General features: G+C 43.6%; 1 long non-coding RNA gene across 1 annotated transcript; it reads left to right on the forward strand.

Moving 5' to 3' along the window:
• The first annotated feature begins 425 nt into the window (after window positions 1-425).
• LOC116969965 lies at window positions 426-3637 on the forward strand. The gene is made up of 3 exons (XR_004410973.1): window positions 426-550; window positions 1768-1859; window positions 3546-3637. It is a non-coding gene; the product is annotated as an uncharacterized LOC116969965 (long non-coding RNA).
• The last annotated feature ends 9563 nt before the right edge of the window (window positions 3638-13200 follow it).

Here is a 13200-nt window from a genome sequence, read left to right on the forward strand (position 1 = left end):
ACTGTTGGCAAATCAAATTCCTTGTCTGTTTACACACTTGGCTAATAAATTAATTACAATTACAATTAAAAAATTACAATTAAGTAGACCTCTTGGAATTCCATGGTGCATTTTTCCAAAACATAAATCTTAATTATCTAGAGTGCAACAAGATTAATTTCTGGAATGTTGCAGTTGCTCTAAGCCCCAATGCATATGTTTCTAGAGCTTTAGATGGTAAATTGATCAGTGAAGTAACCAGATTGTGTTCAGTTGTGCAAGGCAGAGAAGGAAGTGTAATAATATTCCTGAATATAATGTTGGACATATTCAGGAATAGGGAACAAGTTTCTCCTCCTCCCACATAACAGTGATGACCCATTTCTTGGCTGAAGATTCATTAAACAATTTACTTGTCTCTTTTAATGTTGATTGCAAGAAATTATATTTTCCTTAATAATGTTTTGCAGTTTTATTCTTGCAACAATTTCACTTCTTGCTTCTGTGCCGTTATTTTTCTCTTTCGCTTTTCAGATACCTCATTGCAGCTGGAATGAACACATATGAGCAGGTAAAAGTAAAGATAACAGTTGTAATTTAATTTTCACTTTATTTAAACACAGAAACAGGGATTTAACCTAATTAGTCTGTGTTTAGGGTTCACACGAGCCTCTCCCCATCCTTATTTATTCATCCCATGACATGTATTTCTCTGGCTTCCCTTGAAGCCATTCGTGTCATTTGCCTTAATTATTGTTCAAAATACTAACTGCTGTTATGGCAAATGAGTTTTCTGAATCACCTTTTGGATTTAGTGGTGTTGTGATTCCTTGTCTTGCTACCTGCCATAAAGCATAGATTAGCCATTTTAAATCAGTTGAGTTGTTGAAGTCATTAAACACTTCACTCAAACCCTAGTATATGCTCATTGACCTTTAATCAATGAATTTGAAATGTAAGACTAATTGATCAAAATATTTTATCGTGGTTGTTGTGAGATTGCCCTCTGGAAGAACCGGTCACAAGAGGCTCCTAGTACAAAGAAACAAATTAAATCTGGTCCTGATGTGACATGGTAAAGCTCATGGCCTCTGACTTACTGAGTTTCCGGTTATGTTACGATGTTCAATTTGGTTCTGGGCTGTTTCAATGCAGTTGTGATGAATTACCATGTGAGCCTGGGGGATGGGCTGTGGGTGCAGGGTGGGGGATGGGCTGTGGGTGCAGGGTGGGGGGTGGGCTGTGGGTGCAGGGTGGGGGATGGGCTGTGGGTGCAGGGTGGGGGATGGGCTGTGGGTGTAGGGTGGGGGATGGGCTGTGGGTGGGGGATGGGCTGTGGGTGCAGGGTGGGGAAGAAAAGTCCACAGGGACTGGAGTCAAGTCACTTGGTGTAAAATTAAAATACTGCAGTGCTGGAACTCTGAAATAACAACTGGAAACGCCCACTGAATATATTTATTTTATACTTTGCTGATATTACCTGATTTTCACCCAGAGAGTTGTGCATCTGTGGTTTTCATCCAGAGAGTTGTGAATCTGTGGAAATCTCTGCTTCAGAAGGCAGTGGAGGCCAATTCTCGGGATGGTTTCAAGTGAGAGTTAGATAGAGCTGTTAAAGAAAGCGGAGTCAAGGGGTACGGGGAGAAGGCAGGAACGGGATACTGATTGTGTGGTTAATCAGTCATGATCACAGTGGATGGTGGCGCTGGCTTGTTGGGGCAAATGGCCTACTCCTGCACCTATTCTCTATTGTCCATTGACTGATCAATATGATGTTCTTGCTGACAGATTATGAGGACATATAAACATGAAAGGAATCCATTTGATAAGGAATGTTGGAGAAACTTTACTGTCCTGTTGTTCGGTCACCAGCTATCGAGGTAAGATTGCCTTGTAAAATAAGAACTTGAGACAACGTAATGTATTGGCCAATCTGTATTATTTAAATACAGAAATGTTATTCAATCAACGAGTGAATTCCCGGTTTTACCCTGTGAGAAATATTTGCCTTCCACCCATCCTGCAGCTAAATTAGCTTTTCCTTCCAGTTCCAATGAAGGGTCTTTGACCTAAAATCTTAACTCAATTTCTCTTCCTACAGATGTAGCCTGATCGGCTGAGTATTTCCAGCATTTTCTGGTTTTATTGTGGCATTTAAATAAACCTCCTTGAGGGAGGATTTCTGCTGTCTGGCATCAGGCCACAGCAAATTCACATCCTGAAGTGTCCCAGCAATGGACACTGCTGTGTGAGGATCTTTACCAGAAGAACTGCGATGGTTCAAGATGGTAGTCCACCATCACTTTCTCAAGGGCAATTGAAAATAGGCAATAAATGCAGATCCTATTAGGGACACTTGAAAAATATATTGATTTTCTTTAGCCAGAGGGAGGTGAATCTGTGGAATTCATTGCTACAGATCGCTGAGGAGGCCAAGACATTAAGTATTTTAAAAGAGGAGATTTATAGAATCCGGTAGGCGGCGCGGCTCTCGTCAGCAGCGGCCTCTGCAGTCCGTCTGCGTTTTTATTATTTTATGTCTATGTTTTTATGTAGTTTTTGTTATTTTTTGTTGGGGTATGTGTGTGGGGGGGTGGGGGTGGTGTGGGGGGGAGGGGGAAACTTTTAAATCTCTCCCTGCACGGGAGACCCGACCTTTTCTTTGTCGGGTCTCCGTTGTCGTCGGGGCTGCAACGAGGAGCGGCCTCCAACAGGAAAACCGGGGACTCTGGTGCCGAACTCACCTCACCGTCGCGGAGCTGGCCGAGTCCAGAGCGGGTGGAGCTGTGGTGGATGCTGCTGCGACCCGACCCCCGGAGATTCGGTGGCTGCAACTGCGGGTTTGGCGGACGGCGGCACCGGGAGCCCACGGGTCCCTGGAGGGAGACCGCTTTTCGGGGCTTCCGCAGCGGCGACTTCTCCCGCCCGAGTTGCGGGGTTGAAGAGCTCCTGGAGCGGGGCCTACATCACCGCCCCGCGCGGCTTGGAATGGCCGCGGGAGTTTGCGAGCGCGCGCCGGGGGCTCTAACACCAAGACCCGGTGTGCGACCTTGCATCACCCGACGTGGCTTAATGGCCACGGGACAATTCGCCATCGCCCGCCGGGGCTTGACTTTGACTTTGACTCTGACATCGGGGGGGGGGGGGGGAGTGCAGTGGAGAGAAAAGTTTTTTGGCCTTCCATCACAGCGATGTGATGGATGTTTATGTAAATTATGTTGTGTCTCGGGTCTATTTGTTTGTAATGTATGGCTGCAGAAACGGCATTTTGTTTGGACCTCAAGGGGTCCAAATGACAATAAATTGAATTGAATTGAATTGAATTGAATTGAATTGAATTTATAGGTTTTTGATTAGTAAGGGTGTCAAAGGTTGGGGGAGAAGGCAGAATGGGGTTGAGAAAGAAAAACAGATCAGTTATGATTGAATGGTGGAGTTAGCTTGATGGGCCGAATGGTCTATTATTGCTCCTATGTGTTATGGTCTTATAGACTTCTTATGGTTCTAGCTGTATTGTAAGTCTGAACATCAGCATTACTATTTTAATTCACTTTGTTTTATTTTAGTTGCAAAAAAAAGAATGAAGTCACCGTGCTCCCAAGTTCTCTGGTGGAATGTCCGTCCGTCAGTTCAAAGTGTGCGGACACCACATCTGCCACTTTTATGGCCATCCTATCTCGTTCCAATGCTGTTGTTCCACTACCTGTCGCTTTTGTTCCTACTTTACCCAACCGCCCTCAAAGTGCCCCCCTTGCCCACTTTCTCTTACCTTAATGAAAACTCTGGTGCTCCATTTCAAACTCTTTCCTCTCAACTGGACTATTTACCTGTTACCACATTAGCTACCCATTCCCCTGATAATACCCACGCCAGCCTCACTTTCCAGCAGCCCTTTGGAACGCAACAGATTGTGTCACCTGGATGATTCTTGTGTCGTGATCAAACAGTGAGTACCTCTCAACAATAATAATATGTTAATTAATGAATGAAAATCTAGTTCAACAGAAAATTAAAACCAAAAGAAAAAAAATATTTTAACTTCTGACCATTTTCTTCAGGAATTGTCAGCTATTGTTTACAGGGATTGTCTTTTGCAGGCTCCAGCACAAATGTGACATTTGGGCAAAATGATTCTCCCTCAACGTGGATCAAAAAGTTAGCAATTCACAAACATCTGTGAGGACAGGAAGAGGCATAGAGGTAACATTCTACAACATTTTATTGGTGAGTTGCAGTTTCTAGTTGTTCTGTATTGGTATTTGGTTATTATTAGTGTGTACCAAGATAGAATGAAAAATGTTGTTGACAAACTATCCAGGTAAATCATACCAAATGAGTACATCAGATGGAGCAAAAGAGAAAATATACAGTTTGATTAAAAACACAATCAAATCATCCAAAATTTCAGCAGCCTCCCAGTTTTCTTACTTTTTAATCTATGGCCTATGACTGATTTAGACATGTTTATTTAACCATCCCGGGCAATAAGGCCAGTTTCTTCTGCACAATTTTCCTAGTGAAGAATCCTAATTCAACATTTCTACCCAAGTTCACTACGCATCCTTTTACTGGCATTTGAAAGTAGTTATGAGCACAGTATATCCCACATTGCAAATTGCTTAATAAATTAGACTCCAGCATTACAGATAATTAAGCAATACAGAAGTAGCCTATTGAGATTAGTGATGGATCCTGCATAATTTCACCCCATAAACACCCAGATTAAAGACAGCCCTCACGTTAGGTTACAATGCTGGCACCATACAGGGCAACCGTGCCAATAGCCTCTCGTCTTTTTTTCTTTTGCTATTTTGGTTTGTGTTTACTGTGTTTACTTGTGTGTTATTAGTGTACCTTTAGTTTTTGTATTATGTGGGGGTGGGGAAAAACTTTTAAATCTCTTTCCTCGACGGCGCGAGCCTGCGTCGACCAAAGCTCACGGGAATTCTCAGGAAACCGAAGCCGAGGTGCGGGCGTGCGTCGCCAAAGCTCGAGGGCCCGAGTCGAGGCACAGGCGGGCAAATGTCTTCCGTAGACGGGTGTGTTTTAAACAACGGGGGGGGGGGAGGGGTGGGAGGTGAAGTCAGTCGCAGTGCGAGCAGACGGCAGGCAGATCCATTGTCGCGTCGTCAGCGAAAAAAGACAAGCGTTTTTAATTCAAAGTTTGATCGATTTTGTGAACATTTGAATTAATAATTCAAGAAATAAAGCACAACATTTTCAGGTAAGCCGATTTTTTACTCCAGGGGGTAAATCTCTACCAGAATATGTCAAAATATTCCCGTTCACGCGTCGTTTTTTCAAGTAGATGTGATCACACACAAACAAATAAATACACACACACACACACACACACGCATGCACACACCCCTCCCACACACACCTCCCACACACACCCACATCCAAGATCAGAGTTTTATAGATATAAGGATATGGATATGATGTATCCTGTTGCTTTTTTGTATGACTGTTGGCAAATCAAATTCCTTGTCTGTTTACACACTTGGCTAATAAATTAATTACAATTACAATTAAAAAATTACAATTAAGTAGACCTCTTGGAATTCCATGGTGCATTTTTCCAAAACATAAATCTTAATTATCTAGAGTGCAACAAGATTAATTTCTGTAATGCTGCAGTTGCTCTAAGCCCCAATGCATATGTTTCTAGAGCTTTAGATGGTAAATTGATCAGTGAAGTAACCAGATTGTGTTCAGTTGTGCAAGGCAGAGAAGGAAGTGTAATAATATTCCTGAATATAATGTTGGACATATTCAGGAATAGGGAACAAGTTTCTCCTCCTCCCACATAACAGTGATGACCCATTTCTTGGCTGAAGATTCATTAAACAATTTACTTGTCTCTTTTAATGTTGATTGCAAGAAATTATATTTTCCTTAATAATGTTTTACAGTTTTATTCTTGCAACAATTTCACTTCTTGCTTCTGTGCCGTTATTTAAACACAGAAAGTCTCTTTCGCTTTTCAGATACCTCACTGCAGCTGGAATGAACACATATGAGCAGGTAAAAGTAAAGATAACAGTTGTAATTTAATTTTCACTTTATTTAAACACAGAAACAGGGATTTAACCTAATTAGTCTGTGTTTAGGGTTCACACGAGCCTCTCCCCACCCTTATTTATTCATCCCATGACATGTATTTCTCTGGCTTCCCTTGAAGCCATTCGTGTCATTTGCCTTGATTATTGTTCAAAATACTAACTGCTGTTATGGCAAAGGAGTTTTCTGAATCACCTTTTGGATTTAGTGGTGTGGTGATTCCTTGTCTTGCTACCTGCCATAAAGCATAGATTAGCCATTTTAAATCAGTTGAGTTGTTGAAGTCATTAAACACTTCACTCAAACCCTAGTATATGCTCATTGACCTTTAATCAATGAATTTGAAATGTAAGACTAATTGATCAAAATATTTTATCGTGGTTGTTGTGAGTGCCCTCTGGAAGAACCGGTCACAAGAGGCTCCTAGTACAAAGAAACAAATTAAATCTGGTCCTGATGTGACATGGTAAAGCTCATGGCCTCTGACTTACTGAGTTTCCTGTTCTGTTACGATGTTCAATTTGGTTCTGGGCTGTTTCAATGCAGTTGTGATAAATTACCATGTGAGCCTGGGGGGTGGGCTGTGGGTGCAGGGTGGGGGATGGGCTGTGGGTGCAGGGTGGGGGATGGGCTGTGGGTGTAGGGTGGGGGATGGGCTGTGGGTGGGGATGGGCTGTGAGTGCAGGGTGGGGAAGAAAAGTCCACAGGGACTGGAGTCAAGTCACTTGGTGTAAAATCAAAATACTGCAGTGCTGGAACTCTGAAATAACAACTGGAAACACCCACTGAATATATTTATTTTATACTTTGCTGATATTACCTGATTTTCACCCAGAGAGTTGTGCATCTGTGGTTTTCATCCTAAGAGTTGTGAATCTGTGGAAATCTCTGCTTCAGAAGGCAGTGGAGGCCAATTCTCTGGATGGTTTCAAGTGAGAGTTAGATAGAGCTGTTAAAGAAAGCGGAGTCAAGGGGTATGGGGAGAAGGCAGGAACGGGGTACTGATTGTGTGGTTAATCAGCCATGATCACAGTGGATGGTGGCGCTGGCTTGTAGGGGCAAATGGCCTACTCCTGCACCTATTCTCTATTGCCCATTGACTGATCAATATGATGTTCTTGCTGACAGATTATGAGGACATATAAACATGAAAGGAATCCATTTGATAAAGGAATGTTGGAGAAAATTTACTGTCCTGTTCGGTCACCAGCTATCGAGGTAAGATTGCCTTGTAAAATAAGAACTTGAGACAACGTAATGTATTGGCCAATCTGTATTATTTAAATACAGAAATGTTATTCAATCAATGAGTGAATTCCCGGTTTTACCCTGTGAGAAATATTTGCCTTCCACCCTTCCTGCAGCTAAATTAACTTTTCCTTCCACTTCCAATGAAGGGTCTTTGACCTAAAATCTGCTCAATTTCTCTTCCTACAGATGTAGCCTGATCGGCTGAATATTTCCAGCATTTTCTGGTTTTATTGTGGCATTTAAATAAACCTCCTTGAGGGAGGATTTCTGCTGTCTGGCATCAGGCCACAGCAAATTCACATCCTGAAGTGTCCCAGCAATGGACACTGCTGTGTGAGGATCTTTACCAGAAGAACTGCGATGGTTCAAGATGGTAGTCCACCATCGCTTTCTCAAGGGCAATTGAAAATAGGCAATAAATGCAGATCCTATTAGGGACACTTGAAAATATATTGATTTTCTTTAGCCAGAGGGTGGTGAATCTGTGGAATTCATTGCTACAGATCGCTGAGGAGGCCAAGACATTAAGTATTTTAAAAGAGGAGATTTATAGGTTTTTGATTAGTAAGGGTGTCAAAGGTTGGGGGAGAAGGCAGAATGGGGTTGAGAAAGAAAAACAGATCAGTTATGATTGAATGGTGGAGTTAACTTGATGGGCCGAATGGTCTATTTTTGCTCCTATGTGTTATGGTCTTATAGACTTCTTATGGTTCTAGCTGTATTGTAAGTCTGAACATCAGCATTACTAATTTAATTCACTTTGTTTTATTTTAGTTGCAAAAAAAAGAATGAAGTCACCGTGCTCCCAAGTTCTCTGGTGGAATGTCCGTCCGTCAGTTCAAAGTGTGCGGACACCACATCTGCCACTTTTATAGCCATCCTATCTCGTTCCAATGCTGTTGTTCCACTACCTGTCGCTTTTGTTCCTTTTACCCAACCGCCCTCAAAGTGCCCCCTTTGCCCACTTTCTCTTACCTTAATGAAAACTCTGGTGCTCCATTTCAAACTCTTTCCTCTCAACTGGACTATTTACCTGTTACCACATTAGCTACCCATTCCCCTAATAATACCCACGCCAGCCTCACTTTCCAGCAGCCCTTTGGAAAGCAACAGATTGTGTCACCTGGATGATTCTTGTGTCGTTATCAAACAGTGAGTACCTCTCAACAATAATAATATGTTAATTAATGAATGAAAATCTAGTTCAACAGAAAATTAAAACCAAAAGAAAAAAAATATTTTAACTTCTGACCATTTTCTTCAGGAATTCTCAGCTATTGTTTACAGGGATTGTCTTTTGCAGGCTCCAGCACAAATGTGACATTTGGGCAAAATTATTCTCCCTCAACGTGGATCAAAAAGTTAGCAATTCACAAACATCTGTGAGGACAGGAAGAGGCATAGAGGTAACATCCTACAAGTGTGACTTAGAATAGAATAGAATAGTTTCTTTATTGTCATTGTAACATGAACCATGTACAACGAAATTTAAAAATGTCAGCCAGTCAGTGCACCATTCAAACATTTCTAAAAGCTAACGATACATACAGAGGCCCGGGACCGTTGGAGACAGTGGAGGAGGGTCAGGGCGGTGAGTACTTAAATCGGGCGCGGGGCTTGTTTTCACAGAGGCCCGGGACCGTTGGAGAAAGTGGAGGAGGGTCAGGGCGGTGAGTACTTAAATCGGGCGCGGGGCTTGTTTTCACAGAGGCCCGGGACCGTTGGAGCGAGTGGAGGAGGGTCAGGGCTTTTACCGAAATCTGTTACGTTCCACACTCCATAGGGAGGGTTCTGGTGGAAGCCGCTGATTGGCGGAAGCAGACTAGAGGAAGCAGCTGATTGGGTGCAACCTTAGGTTAGCATTTCTGCTTTCTGGTTAAAGGTACCGTGCTTTAGTAAAGGTGCAGTGGGCTAAAGGTACAGTGCTTTTTGTTTATATAATAAAGGTGCAGTTTAAAGGGCAAGAGGGAGCAGCTGTTTGTGTCAGATACCTGCTGATTTCTCCCAGCAGTTTCTATTGTATTATACTGGTATCGGATCCAGGGTAAGGCGAGAGAATGACAGTCAGAGCAGTGTACTGTTCTGGATGTCAGATGTGGGAGGTCATGGTGTCGGATGGCCCTCCAGACGTCCACATCTGCACCAGGTGCAAAGAGATGGGGCTCCTAAGGGACCGTATTAGGTTCCTGGAGCAGCAGCTCGATGACCTCTGTCTGGTCAGGGAGAGTGACGAGGTCATAGAGGGGAGTTATAGGGAGGTGGTCACTCCAAAACCACGGGAGAGAGACATGTGGGTCACGCTAAGGAAGGGCAAGGGGCAGAGGCAGGAACGAGTGAGTACTCCAATGTCGGTACACCTTGCAAATAAGTACTCCTGTTTGAGTACGGATGGGGGTGACAGCCTACCCGGGGGTAGCGACAGCGGACGGGCCTCCAGCACAGAGACCAGTCCTGTTGCTCCGAAAGGTAGGGAAAAAAAGAAGAGGGCAATACTAATTGGGGACTCTATTGTTAGGGGGTCGGATAGGCGATTCTGTGGACGCAGTCGGGAGACCAGGATGGTGGTCTGCCTCCCTGGTGCCAAGGTCTCGGACGTGTCTCAACGCATCCAAGATATCCTGAAATCAGAGGGAGAGGAGCCTGAGGTCGTGGTACATATTGGTACAAATGACATAGGTAAAAAATGTGAAGAGGTCCTGAAGGGAGGATTTAGGGAGTTGGGAGGAGAGTTAAGGAAAAGGACCAAAAAGGTAACAATCTCAGGATTACTGCCTGTACCACGCGACAGTGAGAGTAGGAATGGAGCGAGGTGGAGGATAAATGCGTGGCTGAAAGACTGGTGCAGAGGGCAGGGATTCAAGTTTCTGGATCATTGGGACTTCTTTTGAGGAAGGTGGGACCTGTACAGAAAGGATGGGTTGCACGTGAACCCGAGGGGGACCAATATCCTGGCGGGGAAATTTGCAAAGGCCACTGGGGAGACTTTAAACTAGAATGGTTGGGGCGAGGGACTCAAATAGAGAAAGCTAGTAGACAGAATGGGAGACAGGAAGCAGAAAAGGGAAGCACTCGAACACAAGAGGAGAAAGAAAAAAAAGGAAATAAACAGAGAAGAAGAGACGGGGGGTTTCTTAAATGTGCATATTTTAATGCTAGGAGCACTGTAAGAAAGGTGGATGAGCTTAGAGTCTGGATAGACACCTGGAAGTATGATGTTGTGGCGATCAGTGAAACATGGTTGCAGGAGGGCTGTGATTGGAAACTAAATATTCCAGGATTTCGTTGCTTCAGGTGTGATAGAATTGGAGGGGCAAGAGGTGGAGGTGTTGCATTGCTAGTCAGGGAAGATATTACAGCAGTGCTTTGGCAGGATAGATTGGAGGGCTCATCTAGGGAGGCTATTTGGGTGGAACTGAGAAGTGGGAAAGGTGTAGCAACACTTATAGGGGTGTATTATAGACCGCCAAATGGGGAACGAGAATTGGAAGAGCAAATATGTAAGGAGATAGCAGATATTAGTAGTAAGCACAAGGTAGTGAGTGTGGGAGATTTCAACTTTCCACACATAGACTGGGAAACACATTCTGTAAATGGGCTGGATGGTTTGGAGTTTGTAAAATGTGTGCAGGATAGTTTTTTGCAGCAATACATAGAGGTACCTACTAGAGGAGGGGCAGTGCTGGACCTCCTGTTAGGAAATGAGACGGGACAGGTGGCGGAGGTATGCGTTGGGGAGCACTTCGGGTCCAGTGATCACAATACCATTAGTTTCAATATAATTATGGAGAAGGTCAGAACTGGACCTAGGGTTGAGACTTTTGATTGGAGAAAGGCTAACTTTGATGAGATGCGAGATGATTTAAAAGGAGTGGACTGGGACATTTTGTTTTATGGGAAAGATGTAGAAGAGAGATGGTGGACATTTAAAGGGGAAAATTTAAGAGTACAGAATCTTAATGTTCCTGTTCGGTTGAAAGGAAACAGTAAAAATTGGAAAGAGCCCTGGTTTTCAAGGGAAATTGGACATCTTGTTCGGAAAAAGAGGGAGATCTACAATAATTATAGGCAGCATGAAGTAAATGAGGTGCATGTATTGTATTGTATTGTATTTTTTTAATGACCACACAGCCAGGCTGGTGGAATTTGTTCTCAGTACAGCTCGATACAGGTTCCAACATTTCATCAAACATTCAACTCGTAACGTAGATATACATACAAACAGACACATTTCATAATACATAAGGGCCATGCTTATTCGTATTTCCTCACCGTACGGAGTTTAAAAAGTTAATTGCGGTAGGAATGAAACTGTTTTTGAAACGGGTTGTTTTGGAGGCAATTGACCTGTAACGCCTCCCAGAGGGCAGTAGCTGAAAGGCATAGTGTGCAGGGTGAGTGGGGTCAGTGATGATCTTGCGGGCTTTGTGAAGTGTCCGTTTATGGTAGAGTGATTCAAGTGATGGAAGGGGTAAGCCAATAATTTTGGAAGCTCTGTTTATAATGCGTTGTAGTTTCTTCCGGGAGAGTGAGTCGAGGCTGCCGAACCAGACTGTGATAGATGAAGTGAGGATGCTTTCAATAATGGCTGTATAGAAGCAGAGCATCAGATGAGGCCTTACTCTGAACTTCCTAAGCTGCCGAAGATGGAAAAGTCTTTGCTGGGCTTTTCCATAAATGTGGTCTGCGTTTATCCTCCATTTGAGATTGTTGCTGATGTGGGTGCCAAGGAGTTTGAAAGTGTCAGTGATGATGATGGATTCACCGTTGATGAGCACAGGAGTTTTGGGGGGTGGCTGGCGTCTGAGGTCGATGATGAGTTCTTTTGTTTTTGATGAATTGAGTGAGAGGTCATGGTCTGTGCACCAGGTCACTGCTTGGTTGATCTGTGCACGGTATTCAGTTTCTTGGTTATTGGTGATGAAACCTATGATTGTTGAGTCGTCCGCGTATTTGTACAAGTTGACAGAGCTGTGGTGGGATGTGAGCTGGTTTGTGTAAAGAGAGAAAAGCCAGGGTGAAAGAACACAGCCTTGGGGTGTGCCTGTACTGAGGAACAGAGGGGAGGATGTATTATTGTTGATCCTCACCCTCTGTTTCCTGTTCCAGAGAAAGCTGTGAATCCAGTAACAAATGCATGGATCAATGTTCATGTCCAGTAATTTATTAAACAGTATAGCCGGGTTTATTGTATTGAATGCCGAGCTGAAATCCATGAACAGGTTGCGGGCATATGTGTTTGCGGACTCAAGGTGGTTCAGGATGTGATGAGTTGCTAAGTTGACGGTGTCCTCAACTGACCTGTTGGCTCTGTAGGCGAATTGGTATGGGTCCATGAGTGGAGTGGTGACAGTTTTCAGGTGATTGAGTATGATGCGCTCAAATTATTTCATGACTGCCGATGTCAAGGCAATGGGTCTGTAGTCATTGAGGCTGGAGATGGTCTTGGTCTTGGGAACCGGGATGATAATAGATTCTTTGAAGCAGTTGGGTACTGAGCTTTGACAGAGGGAGGTGTTGAAGATGTTGGTAAAAACCCCTGCCAGTTCCACAGCGCAGTGGTGGAGAACGGAGGGGCTGATGTTATCTGGGCCGGGGGCTTTATTCCTCTTAAGTCCCCTGAAGGTGCTCCTCACCTCCTCCTCGTAGATACATGTGGAGTATAAGGAATGTAAAAAGAATCTTAAGAAAGAAATTAGAAAAGCTAAAAGAAGATATGAGGTTGCTTTGGCAAGTAAGGTGAAAGTAAATCCAAAGGGTTTCTACAGCTATATTAATAGCAAAAGGATAACGAGGGATAAAATTGGTCCATTGGAGAAACAGAGTGGGCAGCTATCTGCAGAGCCAAAAGAGATGGGGGAGATATTGAACAATTTTGTTTCTTCGGTATTCACCAAGGAGAAGGATATT

Source organism: Amblyraja radiata, unplaced genomic scaffold (assembly GCF_010909765.2).
Source record: "Amblyraja radiata isolate CabotCenter1 unplaced genomic scaffold, sAmbRad1.1.pri scaffold_443_ctg1, whole genome shotgun sequence".
NCBI classification, from domain to species: Eukaryota; Metazoa; Chordata; class Chondrichthyes; order Rajiformes; family Rajidae; genus Amblyraja; species Amblyraja radiata.